At 40.9% G+C, this 20,890-nt stretch overlaps 1 protein-coding gene across 5 annotated transcripts in view; it reads right to left on the bottom strand.

Moving 5' to 3' along the window:
* Nucleotides 1–20,890, bottom strand: part of LOC100643304 — a 316,203-nt gene that overhangs the window by 201,565 nt on the left and 93,748 nt on the right. The window lies entirely within an intron of this gene.

Genomic DNA, 20,890 nt, shown 5'->3' with positions numbered 1-20,890 from the left:
AAAACGAGCAGCGATATCAACAATCCAGGCCAAAATAAAGCTAAATTTGCATAAAACGATCGATCGATTAGATGCAAACAGTAAAAGTAGCAAACATTTCCGACTAGGTACATCTTCCGCTTTAATAAACTTTTCATCGTATTATACAGACATATAGCCATGTTTGTGTATTATACTATTCGATATTACCTACCAATAATACTTGAAACGTAATGTTGGATATCACTTTCCGAGTATAAAGTGCGAATACGAAGCGGAATATTTATCCGGTCCGAAATGTTTACACGTGCCCGTGGCTCACATAACGAGATCGTTCGGCACCGATGCAATCGAAACGATTGACTGCTTTAAAACCAGCGATCCTCTAGAGTCCTGACTAGACAGCCCGTTTCGTTAGACGATGCATTAGGTGTGCCTGTCCTCGCGGCCCTACCAGATATTCCTGCGCTTCCGATCTCCGTGGCTTCCGTGCGATCGTAAATCCTTCCACCGCGGCCGAAAGACGCCGTGTACGTCGACACGTAGACCCCGTTGCTCGAGGTACGACCCTCCAGCGTCCGGTTTATCTTGGAAATGTCCGCAGGCTGCCGGAAAGACTCGTAACCCCGGCATTGCGTTACGTCGAAGAAGATAAAAGGTTCTTGACGGTAAGTCGCGCGGAACGTGCCGCTGTAAAGAGGTTAGCTTTTATGGACGGCGAATGGTCGGTCTTTAACTCGTTTCGAAACGCTAGAGTATGAGGGCAGAGTAGTCTGATGGAGTAAGGGATGAAGACGTAGAGTATGGAGTGGAAGAATTTCGATTTATTTTCGACTTGGTTCTAGAGTGATGTTTATTCGAGTTTTACGTTGGTGTCTAGTTGAAGACATTTTTAGGTTATGCTGGTACGAGTTTGGTTTATTTTTCACTTGGTTTCAGTAGTAGTTCACTACTACTACCGGCGGTATGTGGAATCGAATTATTGGGAATCTCATTTATTCTTCTATTCAAAATTCCATTCCCCTTTGGATCGTGAAAATTCGACCGGGCCAATCTGGTATTTGTTCTGGCTATGGGAAGAATATAAATTGGAAATCTTTCTCGCGTAGTCTATAGTTTTTACAACTTATGTTAGTTATGATGTTAGTTATACACTAATGGTCAGACGTTTGAAATCGCCATGTCCTTGGCAAAGTTCAACAGTATAAAAGATCATCTTGTAATGCTGTTTCTTCAGAAAGATCATAAAATACATTATAATCTGAGGAAAATTGTCATTCATATTTCTAGAATTAATTTCGAACTGCTCGAAGGGTTTCCAAATTATAATCCTAAATTTTCCCTCAAGGACCAAACGTTGAATGTAACGATAGAAACGAAATGAAGAATTTTTTCGCTCAATTTGTTGTAAATTGCCTCGTGAATATCAATTTCTGGTATTTTTCATGCTTATACGAGATTTCAGAGGATATTCGAGAGAGATTGATGTGTTGTAAATCCACAACGTGACCCAATTGCACGCTTCGGGTCAGTTTTGCATAGTGGAAGCTATAGGTCACTTGATAAGCAAACACTGACGAAACTTGCACGTTACGGGACATTTTAGGTACCGTGCCATCGATCATGTCGCCGCCTTCCCCATGGGACATTGTAGATTATAGATAATCTACGTATATTATAGTTAGATGGCCCACCTGAAACTTTGGAAAATATTTCTATCGTTGGAAACTAGGCCTAACTTGGACCAAACTTAGATCTCTCTTCCTACATACAATACTAAACTTCGATAACACCCGTGAGTAACATCTAACGTTTATTATAAACAGAAATTGCTGTCCATCTGAAGAACGTTCTATCGCTTAACAAATCTCTCAGAAATTTAAAGAAGAACCATATTCCAACCCTCACAAGCCTCGCTAAATCACCAATTCCACCCATTAACCTCGGTGCAGCCTCGAGCACCAAACCCAATTTTCCAGAAATATTGCAAAACAATATTCAGCCATCTTCCAACATCTCTTAATCATCGATTCACCTAGTTCAGCCTAGCTAAACAACCGTTTGGAGCGCTTCACCGCCACCGAAGACATGGAATATCGGGTGGGCGACGTCGCCTCGCGTTGACTCGACGAAAAAACGTCGCTGGAGGAGTCGTATGAAAATTCAATAGCGCCGATTCGAGTGGAGACACCCTGTTCAAGCTCGAGGAAGTTGGAGGTGTCGAAGCGTGAGTACCGGCAGCTTGTCGACTCGTAGAGCAGTCGGTTGGATGAAGATCGATCGGGAAAACGAGGGGCAGGAGGAGGGCCACGTCGTCGGTTTGGATGCCTCGGTGAGAAGAAGCAGAAAGGGGTTGGCAAGGGGTGTGAGGATGTTAGAGGTGGCAGAGCACCGCGTCTTAATAGCGCTAGTGGCGTCCTGGCGTAGAAAAGGGGGATGACGTTCCAGAGGACTGGGGTAGAATCCAGCCAGCCCCGGTCACGCCAATATTACTTACCACCCCGGGAGAACGATAACTTAATTGATGCACGAACGACGTTAGCACTCGTTGCCGTCACGCGGAGCGACTGTGAATTTTCACGGGAATATTTATTTGTCGAAGCTGTCTGGTTCGCCAATTTCCTGACGAAGGTTTCGCTTTTTCCGGGGCTTGGACTTTACGGAGTTGACCCTGTTTCGTTTTCGTGCAAAGGTATACTTCAGGATCTTCGTTTTGTCTTATTTTATCGATGTTGCTCCTTGGTTAGAGGATTTCGTCGTGAAGATTTTAGCATCTTTCGGGAGTTGGATGTCTTTCAGCAGTTGGTTTCATGTTATACTAAAGAATAGTCGAGGATCTTGGTTTCGTCTTATTTTATTCACGTTTCTCCTTGGTTGAAGGATTTTGATGTCTTTTGGCGGGGCTGGATGTCTTCAAGTTTACTTTATTTCATTCTGTTCGAAAAATTGGTCCGAGAATTTTATCGTAAAGCTTCTGATATTTCTGCGGCCTCGAATCTTTTCAATCTAGTCGTATCCTTAAAATAGCCCTTTTCTATAATATGCGAAGAATTTCGTGGACGACTAATTCTCTTTTTTGCTCAATTAAAATCCCCTAAAATGAACCATTAACTCGGCGGCCAATCCCTTAAACCGAAATAATGCATTACAGGCCAAAATGTATCGATCACCATTTTTAATCTCTCTTATATATAGCATAGATACCACAGAGAGCCTACATGCATGTTAATGAACGTTAAATGTATATTAATCGCGACAGCCGTGTAATATTCGGCTATGAGACGACTGAAAGCTATTATCGATCACGTTATCGGTGCAGTTTTAAAGGATTTTCTCGTCGGCCGAACGGTCGCAACGGATGCAAGATTAGCATTATTGACCGAAACACGTTGGCAACGTTGGCCTGGCTTCATGATTTCGAATTTCCACTCCGCAGAAGACGCATCGTCGCCGGGAGAGTTCGCGCGTTCACTGGAACACGAATAATGCTGTCTCGACAGGCAACGATAAATTGCCTCGAGTGTCGAACCCGGAATATTCATCTTTTCCACCTAGTGGAGTATTTTTCCTCGGCAGGTCACACGGTTTAACCTCTCCCTCTGTTTCCGTATTTTACTGCTCAATGGAATCCTCTAACCCGTTCTAGACACCCGGTCTTATTTTAATACGACCCATAAAACTCTGGTCTGTCGATTATTCTTCCTTTCTTTTTTTTCTTTTTTTTTTTTTTTTGCTGTTTTTATGAGACATTCATTTCGCTTTTCGCGCATATTTGCGAGATGTTGTCTTGTCGAGAGGTTCCACGGTGTCGATGATGTGTGTATATTCTTGGTTAAGACGCAGGTAGTGCGTGATTGATCAAGGATATCATTACTTTTAATTAATTATCGCAAAATTATTTTGCACGATCGAAGATTTACATGTACGTATCTATTTAGCAAGAAAATTAAACGAGAAAAATAGAATTAACAAATTTCTATTCTTTTCCTTTTTTACCGACATACTTTAATACCAATTCTACTAACATCTATATAGAAACTTCAGTGACGTAGCATTAAAGCAAGAGCTTTCATCTAATCGAAATCGTTGCTGACGGGTGTCTCTGAATCCAGCTCCACCCGCGCATAATTTCGTCAACAGCCGATGCCATGTCGCAGGGACGGTGTATTAACGTCAAATGACGTTTCCCTCCCCAAACGTTCGAAATTATGCACGCGTATACGCCTGACATCCTAAACCAACCGATTTTTTCTAATTTCTTCGGCAATTTGCCGCAGTAAAATGACATTTATGATTGCCGATGTTGGGTACGGAAATAGTAGCAATAAAGTTTCATTGCTCTTCGTATCCATCGAACGGAGCCCAGCATTTACATCGACATTTAACGACTTGTGAGAACTTTAGCGGAAGTGATGAAAGAATTCACGAAATTTCCCAGTTACTGCCACAACTTTTAATCTCCGTGAAAATGTTCCAACTGTATCACAAACGGCTATCCGTTAGCCTAATTTTGTAAAATAAATTCGCGGGTATGGAGGAACTTTTCACGTCAAAATCCAAATTGTCAGAATGGAGCGCTGAATTTATGAGAGGGTGGAAAGGGTTAACACGAGCCAGAGCTCAGCTATGCCGTTCAATTATCATGCCTGGCGCATCATGAAACATGCAAGGCATCGTGCTTGCGGCACCAAACAGATTGCCGCTGTTCCACTACGCTATAATTAATTTAACAATCGTCATAGTCATCGTAAAAAATGTTCCTAGCTGTCTCCTTCTCTCAACGATATCCCCGTTATAACAAAACGTCTGTTAATAATCCGAACTAATAGACAGACAACGGTGTCTCGATGAAAGAACCTTGCCACGATAGAGCAACAAGTATCAATTATTATCTGTTTTCGCACGAGATATTCTTTCTAATTCACTATGAAGCGAGAGAGGAAGGGTCATCCGTGGGCCTAAAAATTGCCCAAGATGTGAAAAAGTGGCGCGCATTGTACTCCGTGAAATAAAATAGAAATCGTGAACCGCGAGCGGAAAAAAATCGCGAAAAGCTTAAAAGTCAGGCGTGTTGTTTTCGATAGAGTAAAAAAGAAAGCGTCGACCATGAGCCCAGAAAATTCTGAAAATCTCGGAAACTCGCGCGCATTGTACTCTGTGGAATGAAAAAGAAAGCGTCAACCGTGAGCCCAAAAAATTCCGCAAACCTAAAAGTCACGCGTGTTATTTTCCACGAAATAAAAAAGGAAGCGTGGACCACGGGCCTTAAAAATTCCGAGAACCTAAAAGCGACGCGTGTGTTCTCTATGAAGTAAGAGAGGAAGCGCAAACCGCGGGGCAACTCGAACTCGAAAGCGAATGGAAAGGGAGAAAGTTGAATGCAGTTGCACTGATACCCTGTCCGTGGCTGAGCGTCGCGGGCGTGGGTGGATGGGTGAGTTGTTGGGAAGAGTGGCGAGGCAGTTTCCAGGCGACAGGGACGTGCGGAGGGGAAGGGTCAGGGGTTGATGAACAGTTTGCTCGGCGACGCACGTTGTGGCTGTCGGCTGTCGGAGCCACGCTGCCGCTACATAGAAGAGGAAGAGATAAATTGGGGGTGGAAGACGCGACTGTAAGGAGAAAGGGAAAGTAGCGGAGCATGGTGAGACACGGAGAAGCAACTACGAAGAAGGATACAGGGTTCTGCGGGATGTAAGGCTGGTTCTCGAAGCTGCGCCGTGTCCTTTTGGTTAAAGAAAAATTGCGGTACCACAGGGATGGTACGAGTTTCGGGATATCGATATTTATTGCGAATTTATACTATTTTTTCAGCTGCGTTCAAACAAATATCTCGTAGAATTGAATATGAATAAATGAATGGAAAGGATCTAGGTATGGCATATTTCATCTCTTATTGAAATTTAAGATTTTGAAAAATTCATTCGCCGCCTAAAACCATCCTCGCTTAAAGTCCGAATTAATTAAAGTGGCAATCGCAATTTTGAATTTGTATACGCTTGAAAACGTAGGATCAGGAGAGGCAACTAAAGAGGAATAAATAAACGTAGGAACAGCAGAAAATAACGAGGACGTATAACAATCAATATTCGAGCCACGAAGAAAACACGGGTTCTTTTACTCTGATTGGTTGAAGTTACTGCACACGACACGAGCCACGGGATTAGAAGTAGCGTCGTTAATAAAAATTATACCACGAGCTGGCTTCTGCATAATTCATGGAGGCTAGCAACGCACCGTGAATACGTATCGCTGATTATGCCCTGGGAAATATTTTGATTATAATGCGATTAACGTTGTTTATCGATTGATTCGTCCCTGCAGTCTGCTCGCTGTTATCACCAAGGGAGAAAAAGGATCGTCGAGATGAAACTTAAAAGGCAGGAAGTTTATCTTCCGAGGCAAACCTCGGGTGCCGATCCTTTTAGTTTTCAGGCAACTTTTTTAAAACGTTCCTCAACTTCTCGGCGTATGGCTCAAGGGGGAACAAGGGATCTTCTTCGACAACTTTGCGAGGTAAATTTCTATGGGCCACCGACGATCTATCGTTAAACAACACTTTTTATGTCAAGGCGATCGATCTTCGATCGATGGATTAGGCTAGCTCGTTAGGATACAAGATTTAATTTACAAAGATTTTAATTTTTAGAATGTTTTTCAAGGGTATTTCGGGAAAATTATATCCAGATAATTTTCATTTCTCTTAAATCTTTAAAGTTTTGGGTATTTTTAGGAAAATTGCATTCAAGTCATACTAAAAGGATTAAAAACAGATTTCTCTTCCACATGTAATATCTTTTTCTATTAAAAAACGGTTGCACCGAAAGAGCTTCGAATTTTCATCTATTACAAATCCCTAACAAACAATTTCACAAACATTTCAAGAAAATTAAATCGAAGCAATTTCAAATAGATCAAACAGAGATCTGCTTTTACCAAAAAACAGTTAAAAGAGAGAAAGATAGAGAGAGAATTTTAACCTTTGCCAATATCGCCAGCAAATAACTTCGTACTCCGCAGAATAAAACATATCCGTAAAAACTGCGTCAAATATTTTTTTCCAAATTCCGCTGGGAACGTACCATCTTCTTTTATTTAAAATCAAATTCCCGAATACTGGGAAAAAACCTTTGCTTCTCCATTTCCACGTTTCAGGCCATAGAATATTCTAAACCTGCAGTGCTCACGTACCCATGGAGAAAAATAGTTTCAGAATTAAAAGAAAAAAGGGGTAGAGTGAGAGAGAGAGAGAGAGAGAGAGAGGGAGAGAGAGAGTGTGTGTGAGAGAGAGAGAGAGAGAAGGAAGCCAGAAAAAGAATTCCAAGTGCCCTTAAAAGAGGAGCACTCGTGCGTGAAAACGTTTCCCCGCGATCGCATTGATCCTGGTTGGATATCACGCCATCGACTTTAATGAACGAAGAAGGCGTGAAACGGACCATCGTTCCAGTATTTAAAAAATCCGCTACTGCGTGAGGGTGTGCAGCGCGCAGCTATATTAGTAGAGGAGGGAAACGGGAGAAACGTGGAACCGGAAGTAGACGAGAAATTGAAGCCGCGCTCCTCCAGCGTCGACAGATTATCGTTAAGACAATTTCGCCGTAATGAATATCACGGTCGCATTTGTGTCAACGATAAATTGAAACGCGGAACGAGCAGAAATAAAAGCCAGCCAGTCGTCTATGAAAGCAGCGCGGGAACAACGATTAATGGAACCCTTTGATGTCATTAAATGGCTCGAATGATCGCCGAGTGTGGGATTTTTAAACAGCGCAGCGCGATGGAGAATAACAAGTTTCATTCTGACGGTGTTCAAACGAAAAGCTAGTTCTTTAATAATCGTGTTTCCTTGTTTTCTGTACCTTGTTCTTAACGCCGTTTTCCTATATCGTGTTACGTAAGAATCCTTCGTAATATCAACGTAGGTTTATGGAAATGGTGCAAATTATCGCCGGAGTCTTACGTACGAATTTGTTGCGATTTTCATGATGTTTCAATTCGAGCAACCCTTCCATTTCGTTGCATTCCGATAAATTCCAAAGATGATTTCATTCTGTGAGCGAAAGAATGAAAAAGAATCGAATGATTTTAAAAGTACAATTCTACGCATTGTAATTCCGTAGAACTCAATCTCGGAACAACGCAACGAAATTGCATGGGACTAAGAAAAAATTAACAAGTGGTGTCACCTAGTTCTTTTAGTTCTCCCCTGGACACTATTACAAAAAACTTACGCTCTGGTATAAAAGAGATCCTCTCTCTTAATTAATCTTTTCTTTATGAATATGATACCTCTTATTACAAGGTTCGTACAAAAACATTACTCTAGACATTCGTAATTAAAAGAACGCCAAAACCCTCCTGCAAGAAATCCAATTTAAAACTTCTAGATTACATGTACTAAGTACTATATAGCATCCTACTCCTGCATAAAGCAACAAACAGACGTCAACAATAATTAAAGGAGCTCAAAAGCCTCGAATAAAAATTCTAATCTTGAATTCTAATATCACGCTAACTACACATTAACTATATACAACATTGCTGTCCAGTAGGTTTATGTACCAGATTCTACTCTTCTATAAAGCAACAAATTTCAATAGTCGTCCCTTTTATCATCCACTCTCACATTCATCTAAATTCAATTTCTCCGAAACGCTTGAAGAGACAGACGAGACCCGCCATTAAATCCAACTCCGTTCGCGTCCACTCTAAGGTCTACGATAACGCTAAATTTCCTTCGAACGTGGCGCCACCTATTCTGGTCGCGCCGTTACCAGCGCAACCGATAGTTAGCACGTGCACGGCGGGAAGAAGACGCCAGGCGCCCGCGAGAACAGATAATCTCTGTTTATCTTGTAATTCCCCGGTAACGCCATTAAACCGTCCGAACGTTGGCCACGTTGCCGGCTTAAATCTTTGTCTTCGCGCTGCAAGACGAAATGCAGGGGTGCTGTTCGCAAGCGTAATTGAATCGACCGCCCCTTAAACCCCGATAAATCTAGCCGAGAAAAGAGACACGTGAGTGTGTGTGTGTGTATGTTTGTCCGCGTCTGATCGTGTAGAAGCGGGTGTCACGCGACAGCTGCGATCCCATCAATCGACCTGACGCCACACCGACGCGAGAAAACATAGACGAGAAATCCGTTTGTCGTTGTTCCATCGAAAAGTAGGGCGATCGATATATTTGCGCGATTTTCGAATTTTATCGCCACGCTTACACGTTACGCGAGAAATACGCGACTGATAGCGGTATGGAGGTTGAAACGTGAGCTGAACGTTACCGCCAAAGTCTTTGGAGACCAGTCATTTTGCCGGGGATTGGATATATGGAATGGCGAGTATAGGCAGGTAGACGATTGCTGGAATTGGATCCTTCGAGTGATGTAGTCTTCATACGTGTTGAGTGTTATTTTTGCTATTTTACGGCTTGGAATCGTTGATTTCCGTTCTCGATATAGCAGAAGCTAGGATCATAGGTATCTAGAATATTCGAAGGGCTAGAATTATCGATATCCATGTATAAAACTCGAAAAGGTAGGTCTCAAATAATAGGCTACGGCACATTTGAAATATTGTGTGGAAAAGCGGGTCTTCGTTCGATTATTGTCGTCTGTATCTTGTCGACGTTACGATAAAATAATCTCGTTTCTATCTACATGTAATAATTAAACCACGAGCGTTCGTAATTTGTTGTACGTTCTCGGACCGGTTGCAACTTTTGTCAGCATAATCAGAACAGCCGTGTCTCATCGCAGTTCTAACGAAGTTCCAATGTGTTTCGTAAAATACGCGCGTGGTATTTGTAAAAGTTTCACGCGGTAAATGTTCGAGTACTTCCACCGACTATCGTACGCAATTTCCTATGATTCTCGCGAACTATACAGTTGGAAACAGGTGCCAATTAGTGGCCACCTGAGAGCAACGTAGATCAGCACACGGCGTACCTGGTGACGGGTTTGATCGCGAATCGCTATCTCAGGCACACGCTACTCTCCCCCCGCAGGCTCGCGGTCCGGAAAATTGATCGGAAGCCGCTCTACCATTTAATTGCCGCCGATTATTCGTGCTCCAGTTTGCCACGTCACCGACAGACAGGGACGCGAGCATTATGCGGCTTTCAGGACACCCGACTGACCGGTGGAAAGATATTGCTCCGCTGTTTCATTGGCGTTTAATTAATTCACTAATTAAGCCCTGTCGATCCGCTGCTCGGTTACCTTGTCCTCTGAACACCGTCTATCGGAGGCTACCATTGGAAACGATACTTATTGTGCGTGCTCTCACCGTTTCGATTGACGTCATCCACTTCGCAATTGTTTCATTTGTCAATGATGAATTGGGTGGTTGATAAACGCTGTGTGATTTTCTTGTTAGTAATTCGCGTTTATCCGAACAACGTTGTTCGGAAATAGGGGGTCAGTTTGATCTAATTAGACTCTAATTAGATGCAAGTAGATTCTTTCATCTATTAGGAATTTTTTAAGTATTCCTAATAGAACAAATATCTATAGAAGAGAATTCTGGCAATTAAAAATGTTTAAGTTTTCATCAATTAGTCAGGCAGACGATTCATCGTACAGCGAGGTAACTGGTTTGTCAGAGAAAAATTGCAGAGTCTAAATTCGATCGTAACACATACAGATTGTTTATAACCACACGACAGACGCGTGAATAACAGCGAATGAATCGAGTTGCCTGACGAGAACAGATTCATCATCAACTAAAACATGAAACGATCATCCCACCGACAAGACTCATAATCTGCTCTCTTATTAAGTTACCATTGAATAAAATCAACGAGGAACACGCAATCTTCCCAGACCACTGGCTGCGAATTAATCGATGAATCTGGCTGGCAGTAGCAGCAGATTAGCCGCCGCGAAATGAAACCGAACCGCCGCATTAGCCGATGCCAATAGTGGGATAACTGGAACGAAGGCGGAAGAATAACGCGGTTGAAATCTCGTTGCATCGTTAATAGGCCGCGATTATCTTCCCAGTAGAGATCTCCACGTTCCTCTACGCAGAATATCGTAGCCGTATTGGAAGAATATTTTCTACCTTCGTTGAAAACAGAGTCGAGCGCCCTTCGTTTCAAACGAAAATAACAAATATTAGACTGTTCAGGGAGCTCGTAGCGAAATTTCAGAGAAATTCAGCATCTTGTTAAATTTTGTGAAAAACGTAATATTTGACTCTTTCGAGGACCAACAATTTTATGGATTTTCGATTGTTCAAACACTTTTAAATAAATTTACTGACACCCGAGCCAAATCTACGACGAACAAATAGCGAAAATTGGGAAAACTTAGTAAACTGCATAATTGGAAATTTTTATACTTCGATATTGTTTGAATAAATATTTGCTTCGACAATTTCGTGCAATTCTGATCGAGGAGCCACAGAAGCGATCAAAGCACTAATTTCACAGAATCGCCGTGGATAATTGGCGTTGCAAGAGAGCGTACGGTAAACACTGAAACAAGTATGGACTGGACCAGTGTCTATTCATTCGTCGTAACGTTATTAAAGCAGTTCACGACATGCTGTTACTTAACAGCGAGTTATAGTCAATAATTCGGAGGAGATCATTAGGCGGCAATTATACGGTTCGGCTGATCGAGATAATAGCCGTGGCGATGTTGAATGGGATCGAACGACGCTGTCGAGTTGTTGTAATGTTAATAATTAGCATGGCGGGGCGAGGGGATGGCGAGGGGAATTTCGACGCTCGATTTTCAACATCGGAGTCTCTACGTTTCTAGCGTGTCAAGGGGCATATCGTTTAATTGGACGATGTTTGCGATATGCTTACGAGTTTCAATGGCATAGTCGTCATTTTGCAGGTTAATTTAGTCGTACTGTAGCTTTGAAGCGGGAATTTTTAGATTAGGTTCCGATCTATCCGAGTACAGATTATTTAGATTCCTAGAAATCCTTCTTATACTATGGCATTCTTCGTAAAAATGTTGCGTATACTTTGAAGAAACGCACAGATAATAAAAAAAATTGCTTATTCTTCGAATTCTTCATTCTGGATTTTTCATAATTTGATTATGCTATTAAAAGATTGAAAAATGCCTCTACTATATAACCATTGTTATATAAATATCGTTACTACCTTTAATTGTTTTAACCGATACAAAGGAGATCGATATTCTCATCAAATGACAGTTTGGCCAAAAATTCGAGATCTCGGAACGAAACGAAGGAAAAGATTTTTGAAAAATTGATTATCACTTTGAATTATTAATTCCCTTCGACGAAAGCCATATCTCTGAGATAATTAGAGCTGGCACGAATACATGACTACGACGAGGCGACGTTTCCCGGAATAAATCGCGATGGCGAACTGGTTCGTGACGCGACTCAATGAACAGCAATGATACAAAAATTAAAACGGAATTAACGCGATACCGGCGTAATTTAATAGCAGAGAACCGGCACGCTTAATCCGTTATCGGTGTTATTTGGTAGGGAAAGAGGGAATTATACGGAAGAATTCCAGTTGCGAGCGCGTACATCCACTCGCACGCTAATTTACAGGCGACTGGCATTCGCGTGCATGATTACGCTTTATCAGAACTGCCAGTGATGTACAAGTTACTCGTGTTTCTGTCGGTTAAAACATGTTCGACAACGATACCTCTCCAGGGAATAAACATTGTGCTTCGTAGAGTTGTGAAATCTCCAGAACAAGGTTACAAGATACGCGAGAAAATTGGTCGAGATTATACAGCAGGTTTTTAGAGAACTATTTACGATTCACTATGACAAATGTTGATGGATATAGATCGGAGGGGAATTTGAAAGAATTTAATCAACATTTTGGTAAAGGGCTAATATTTATATTAACGACGTTATAATTTATCGTTGACGATGTTCTATAACTCTCGAGAGATACAAATTGAGAGAAAAATTGGGGAATTCTTATCGTACGAATCGTTTGTCCCTCGACGAACTTAGATAAATGAAGTTCTACTGGATCAATCTCCGACTCATAAAGCTAAGGAATTGCAATAAATTTATTTTTAACATTTACTCGAACGGCGTGCGAAAATTTATTATACAGCTGTACTCAGTTGATACACGAGCCATATCTAATTACGACGTCGACGATCTAATTATGTAACACGATAACTACTCAACGTGTGTTCGAATAATGGAACGTTAATTAAGGAGGTGATCAATGGTGTTGAAAAGCATTAAGTTACCTTACGGATCGATATTCCTGATACCAATACTTGGGACAGATTCTAGAAACTAATTCGAGTCAATTTTACGAACGATTAAGAATTCCATATTTACGTATTAAGAATAAAATACAAGTTTGAAAATGAAAACCTGAACGCTTCTATAAATATTACTTCGGTAAAAGGACCATAACCCCGATAGAAAAAAAGACTTTCGGTCTTGAAACTTGGGCAGCCATCAAAGTTGGCTCTGACAAATAGATTAATCGAACGCGGTCCAGCAGGCCCGAAAAGAAAGAAAACAATGAACTCGGACATAACCAACCGCGTGCTCGATTTAACGAGCGCCTGTGTTTATCTTGGAAAGACGATTTCTCATCGAACGTTCCAACTTCGCTCCTAAAACTACAATTTTTGTCGGAACTTTGGCTTTCCTCTCGATGAACTCTGGATAGCAACAGAACGTTCCTCCAAGTAACTCAATAGCTGTCCTGACATGAACTCTATGAGAATAACAAATTTTTCATCGACTATTTGACTTTTGCCCAATGGAAAAATGGTACGCGAATATTATCTTCGAAGAATAAAAATAAAGTAAGCGCAACTTTCTCAAATCAATAGTTTTCGGAACTGCTGTATCGTAAACTGTGTTCTAGACTCGTCTATCAAACAGCAAAATTTTCTTGCTCGGTACCACTTTTCTTTCGACACCATTTTATCTACATCGCCAGGTATTACCTTCTACAGAGACAACTACCATACACATAGTCAAACCAACTGGTCAATCATTCCTCAGCCATAACACTTTGTCCTCGTCTTCGACTCTCACGCTTCCTACGACCCACTCCTACTTCAAAGCGAGGAATCGAAGCAGCTCAAAGAAAATCTCGCTCGGCGTATCCCCAACGGAGAACAAGCCAGCCATAATGGATTCACCCCTCGACAAAGGTGGCAAACACGCGTACAGTGAAATAAGACACAGAAGAAGGAAGGAGACTGAAGAAAAAAACGTGAGGAGATTCGATTTTGGTGGATTCCTTTATTTGCTCCGCTTAAAAGGCGCGTTTTGCCTCCCTAAGTCGTCGAATACCTCGCATTTGTTTGTGCTAACAAGAGGAACAGCCTTATTCAATTTTTAGGCTGAGGGCAATAGTCACCAGACGGCGCTGACATCGGCCATCTCATAGGCCAATACTAATCTAATTAGTTGCTATTAATCTACGTAACTTCGAACTTGCATTGCTATTTTCTTATCGTAGTACTCGTTGGTTCTCCGTTTCATCGCAGAAGCGAAGAAGAATTAACATTGCCCTCGAAAGACAATAGTATCCTTCAACCTCCCTCCCCGGAACTCGTCTCTAGCCGAATCAATCAGGCTGTTCATCGCTGAATACTGACCTAACCTCGGTTCATCAAAAACCAGGAAGAACCCCGTATCTCGTTCCGAGTGCAGCGAGTGGAAAACGAGTCGTCCGGTTCGTTCCAGAGTCAGGTCTCCGAAATTAGCCTGACAGAAGCTCGAGGAAGGGTGAAATTCAAAAAGCAGCCGGCAATTCCAGCTGCTGCTGCACGTACACGACGAGGACGACGCGGAGACGACTGCAGCTCGCATTACCTAGCCCCTTTCTCCGACCATTACCGGGGACATTAACGCTGCCGGCGGTTGTAGCAGCCTGGAAAAAACAATAGGTATTCCCAGGACACTTGTCCGCCGCTGTCATACCTGTCCATTGTTCGCCAGCGCCGTCTCGCGACGCTACTACCGCGCACGGCCTAAGAATTCGACTAGGAGGCTCTTCCTCTTATTAGTTGGAACAATGGGGTATTCGACGACCCACGTGTCACTTCCAGTTATTTCAGAGATACTTCGAAAGGAATATAGTAATTGAAAACCAAGGATAAAGAATTCGATAAGTTACATCTCCTGTCTTTTGTAGAAATGCACTTTTAAAATTGAATATGTCAATTCTACTAATTTCATTCGTCTTGCCATTTGATTTTCAAACTAAATATGACTTTTGCCGTTCTTTTGAACACTTGAGGATATCAAGAACATCAGTTACATAGTATCGTAATATTCCATTGATTAAAAGATTAACTTTCGAATTATTTCACCAATTGGTTACAATCAGTTTTCGTCGTTCTCATCGTTTCTCAAACGTTTCCCTCTGAGAGTAATATTTAAGACATCTTTAGAGATTTTCTAAAGATGGTGAAACAATTGCACGATAGAATTAAGCCGCTGATAAGGTGTACAGGAAGTTGAGCGAAACTGCAGGGGAAAAGAATTCCGTGCGGAAGTATCGGGCTTTTGAAATTCGTCAGGATATTGAATAAGTGGAATCTGTTTGGGGAGGTTAATTTTGATGATGTCCGAAGTTTTTATTGGAAAAGTTGGCAGCACGGGAATTTTGTTACGAACTAATATCTGAGGTATTCGTGTAAGCTCCCGTCGGAATGAACCGCGGGATAACTTTGTTTCTGAAATGATTTAGCCTTCGGTTGCCTTTCGTCGCTCTACATTCGCTGTAATTTTACGAAAATGCATCATTTTTCTTTCCTTTCGGTTATCTGTCTGCACGATCCTTCGAATTCTCCCTTTATAAACATTATGTTATACATTTTATTTTTATTCGATTCTACGTTTGTACCTTGTTGTTCTATATTTTGTTTTTTAAACAAAAAGAAATTGGCTTCTGGCCACTTACAGCTTAAACAATTGGATTTTCTATGCTACCTAATTCTACCCACAGATCGTTAACAATTCCCTTCAATTTTGCACTCGAACAGCTAAAACAATTAAAAATTCCATCTGCTTTCTATTTTCTTTTTACAGCCTCAAAACTTCGAACCTAATATCAGATTTCCAACTTGAAAGACACGAAACTACCAACTAGTTTCTCAGAAACCTGTTGCAGACATGACGACAGAATATCAGACTCTAAATAACGGCCTCCCCAAAAGAATGTACCAAAGGAACGTGTTAATTACTGTTGAAGACGTCTCGAAACCATCAAGTAGAGGATGCTCGAAAGTTTAAAAAAAGATAGAGGGGAAAGCCGTCTTAACTACTGACGATGACAGTCTGAAGATTGGTCGGTGAGCAGGAGAAAAAATTCAAAAAGCCTGAAGGAATCCTCGTCAGGAGCCCGATTCTATTTGAGGATGTACGCGTCGTTAGCCTGCGGTTCTTTAAAATGTGACGACAATCTGCTCGGCTCTTTAAAATGCAAACCGTGCGACATAACTATCTACTTGTGGGAGTCAGACACGGAGAAAAACGGGCAGTCACAGAGAAGAAAAAATAAAAAACGCGACTGCGTTTCAGCGGATCACCGTTGGATACTCGCGCGTGTATTTTTATTCCAACTGGGTCAACGCACTTTCTGCCAGCCTGTCAGTCTTGGCTTTTTTATTATTTCTTTGACACCAGGTCGAAATTGGTTAAAATTCAATTATCACCTGAATTGGTCCTTTCGGTTTGAATATCTTTAGAATCATCTAGATTATATATATATATCTTTAATTATCTTATTTTATTTCTAGATTCCTAATAGGTCGGGATATATTTTTTTAATATATTCGTATTAATATTTTTACCTAGATATATTTTACTAGATTTACGTGCACCCTAGAATACGTGACTAAATTTGCCGCTGTGTTTATCAGTGTAACAATTACGCTACTCGAGCCTCGATAACAATAGGGAAAAATCTATGGAATTGGATAATCTGCACGATTACTCCTGGAATCCCTAACTCAATATCCGCCATTTAATCCGGCTAAATTGAACTTTAAACTGGAAAAATCAACCTTCACAATTTAAAAACAAATTGACGCTATTAACGATGAAAATTTACTCGGTGTTTTCCAATTTCCACGGCAATTTCTAAAAATAAAAACCCTACCATCGATTCACAATTCCAATTAAACGAATCCTGCGCGCCGACCAGCTGAAAATATCCCGGTTTAACGTCTCTTTAGCTGCTATTTCTCCGGAAACGTTAAGCAGAAACCGTAAAAAACGTGACTGAATTTATTTTGCACGGACATTGTTCGAAACCGCTAACTCGCCACGCCTTTGAACTGCGTCGTGTTGCCACGATTTTTCATCTAGAGACCTCGCCTCGTTTTATTGAGTATAAATTAAGTACTCATAACGGCGGCACACTATACAATTCGGCCGATAAAACGTTTCGAAACTTCGAGCGAAACGAACTTCGCTGTTTTACGGTTACCCCAAGGCCTTCAGATATGTCGACAACAGGTGACGATGGTCAGCCTGGTCTTGTTGTTGAACTTAATTGCGTTACGCTGAGACGACCATTTTAATTGTTTTCTCATTTTTCTTTAAAATTAGTTTGGTAATGAAACTTTAACGCTTGATGAATTTTCATATTTCTATGGAAATATCTGTATCTTAGATTCAATAAATGTAATATCGAATTTTCAAATATCCCATAGATGATACAACCTTGCACGAACGTAAAGAGTCTGACAGAGATTAATCGTTTTCTTGATACTTTAAATTAATTATCACGTTCCATACGAAACCAACAGCTGTTCTAATATTTATGACTAGGGTTGTGCATACTACAATACAGCTTCAGCTCCCTTTTCCCTTTTGCCAACGGCAGAAACGCTCTTCCATTAGAAATTCGAGCGAATCGAAACTCTTCCATACGATTTCGATTACCTTCCATTCAGGAACTAGGATCGTCAGTGGAAGATCAACGACTAGAACACACGGTGAATCATGTTCCATTCGCGAACTGGGTCGACGATTATCCTGTTACACGTAACCGGTGGTAAAGCAGGTGGCTGCATTACCACGCTCAGGAGATTCCATGGAATCGCGGCCAAATCGAGTAGAATACTTTCAATCGGTTACCCTAGTCTATTCCCCGGAGCGATTTCTACGAGGCTTCTCCATTGTTGACCTAAATCCTGGTGTATATGTGCAACGAGAACCAGCCAGTAGTTTCCCTTCTACCCAATTTCTTCGTTTCCGGTTAGTCTGCACCAGCTACCGGATGGAAACGCGACTGTTATCAGGAATTTACAAGGATTACCTTCTGTGTACGCAGCTTCTCTTCTATTGACATTCTCTTTGCTCCGATCGAGAAAACTAAAATGTTACGGAAAATTTTGCTGCGTGTTGGGCTCACGTTAGTCCAGTTTGGCAGTTAGTTCTGGCTACTGTGTAACGCTGCCGCTGTTAATGGGATCCAAAGCGATTCGACCAGTGAGTACTTTAGTATTCAGGATTAAAAGTGTTTTCGAGTTGGGCGACTTGAAAAAAAACTTTGGTACATTCTTTTGCCCGAGCTTTGGATTTTTCAGTTTCCTAACTTTTACATCGAAGCTTGAATTAATTGTGTTTTCAATCATTGAAAGAGGAACGAAGTTTTAGTAATTTAAAGAACGAGCGGGAGACTTCTGCGTTATGCTAAATGTTTTGCGATCCGACGACGAAGAAAATTAATCTTGGCGAACGTTTGAAGCGCTCCGAAATTAATGAGAATCGGAAAATTGAATTTGAAATACAACACCAGCGAGGGTAAGGTTTCGTCGGGTACTTGAATTGTCCGTTAATAAGGGCACACCGTAATTTTCCTTCTGATTAAAATGTCCTTTTTCACTAAGATTTTTAAAAGTATCTATTATCCATGAGAATAACAACGAATGATCACCGTACATTTATGTATAAAACCAATAAACAACAATTATTTCAAAATGAACTCGGGAGAATTCTTAATAAAATTAAGATAAGGATAAAAATTAGTAGATAAATGAGGACAAACAAATTATCAATTAAATTCTATATTGATTGATACTATTCTCTTTACCAATATCTTACCACTGCAATGATTGTGTTCAACTTGCCCAAAAACGCGATACTAGCGCCATGTGGGCGTTAACTAGTGTCGTATAGTTACCACTGCTAAATTTACATTCGGCAGAGTATTTGCAACTCGCTATATTTCAAAAATTAATTATATTTTTCTATAAGCATAAGCTAAACAGAACTCTGAGTTGTCACAGTGTGGACAAAAATCAATAACAATCTTCATTTAACTCCTTAATCCCTACTCTCACATGAGACCTCTAACTTCTCTCGACAGAAACCCAATTCCCCCTCGATAAATCCTAAGACTCTTTATTCCCATCCATTCCAGGCTGAAAATCCGGCGTGAGTAAATGATAAAACGATAGCTGCTGGTAGAAAGAAATACGATGCTCCAGGCAACATCCAAAATTCAGCTCCTGACCGTCAGCCAGGAAACGCGGAGACGAACAATGGGTTAGGATGAGACGTTGGATAGGATAGAAAAACATCACGCGGCTCATTGCCGGGAGATTTGGCGGAAAGCGGGCTGAGATTGCCGGGAAATCCTCGGGAACATTACCGAATCGGTACGCGTGGTCGCGTGCGAGTTACACGGCCGCACGGAGGAAAACAAAGAAGAAAGGGATCCTATGAATTCGTGAGTGACTTCGGATATCACGTTCCCCGGCGTCTGCCAGACATTTCCTTCGGGCTTCCTGTGTGCATACGCGCGCGGGCGCGTTTACATCCCTTATGCGTTATACAGGGTGTCTCTCTACGAAGCACGTTTTCTTCGTCTTGAATGTTGGATAAAGTTTTTCGAAAAATTCCTAGCGCCAGATTTCGAAGCTGTCTAAGCACCCCATGATTGTTATCGAACTGAATAGAATACGTTACTGACGTTGCTGAATATTTATAAGAACGAAGAAGAAGAATAATTATACGATAAAATAACCCAAAGTAGGAAGCTGGTTTAAATGTTTAACTATTCTTTAGTAAAACATTGAAATATTTGTCGCAAAAAAAGGCGATATGGGAATATAAAAATTGGAGTAATGTTAGTATTTCCTGATCATTTTGAACGTTTGATCCAAAATTTGGTCGTAAATAATAATTAATTAAATTGCATCACGTGTATTTAATACGAATGACCTATCTAGAATGTCATTGCAGAATCGGATATAGAAAGTATGCGCCGTGTTGGTTCAGATTATGGATTACCCGTGGTAATCAATGGTACTGTAATTAGTAAATAATTAACTTAATAGGAAACCTAATCTGGTCTACAATTTAGCACCAACTGGTTCGTTTAATAATTAGTTAACCTAATTTTATCGTTATTCACTCTCTTCTATGCACAATAACAAAACCTATTAAATAACGAGAGACTAAGTGTATTCACAAAGAACTATCGATATAAAATATTTAAATGAAGTTCTCGTTCCAAAATGCTCACCTCTTTCACGATAATTTATCAATTAGTGGATTTAAAAGGTACCAAACCTGCTTTGGAAATTTTACAGAAAATTTTCATTTATCGAAACGAAAGCAAAATTGAAATATTAAAATTCGGAAGAAGACTTTTTAAACCTTCTCGATATAACGATTTCAGTTCAAACTAATAAATATAAGACAATTTTTAACGACAGAACAGAAAACACAATTGGATGAAGAGTGAACTGAATAACAGCAATGAAATTGAAACGCAAGACGAGAACAAAGAATCATAGGGCAATAAGGTTTGAAGGCAGCAACCAGGATGCAGAATTTACCAAGGAGGCCTGGTTCCTTGCTTGAAAGGGCTAGGAAAATTTCAACGGTGGGAAAGATATGAATTTTCATCGGGAAGTCGGACGATAAATTTCCCGTACTCTCGCGACGCTTGCCCATT

This window comes from Bombus terrestris, chromosome 16 (assembly GCF_910591885.1).
Source record: "Bombus terrestris chromosome 16, iyBomTerr1.2, whole genome shotgun sequence".
Classification (NCBI taxonomy): Eukaryota; Metazoa; Arthropoda; class Insecta; order Hymenoptera; family Apidae; genus Bombus; species Bombus terrestris.
The sequence above is the reverse complement of the archived record's forward strand: the minus strand, read 5'-3'. Positions and strand labels throughout refer to the sequence as shown.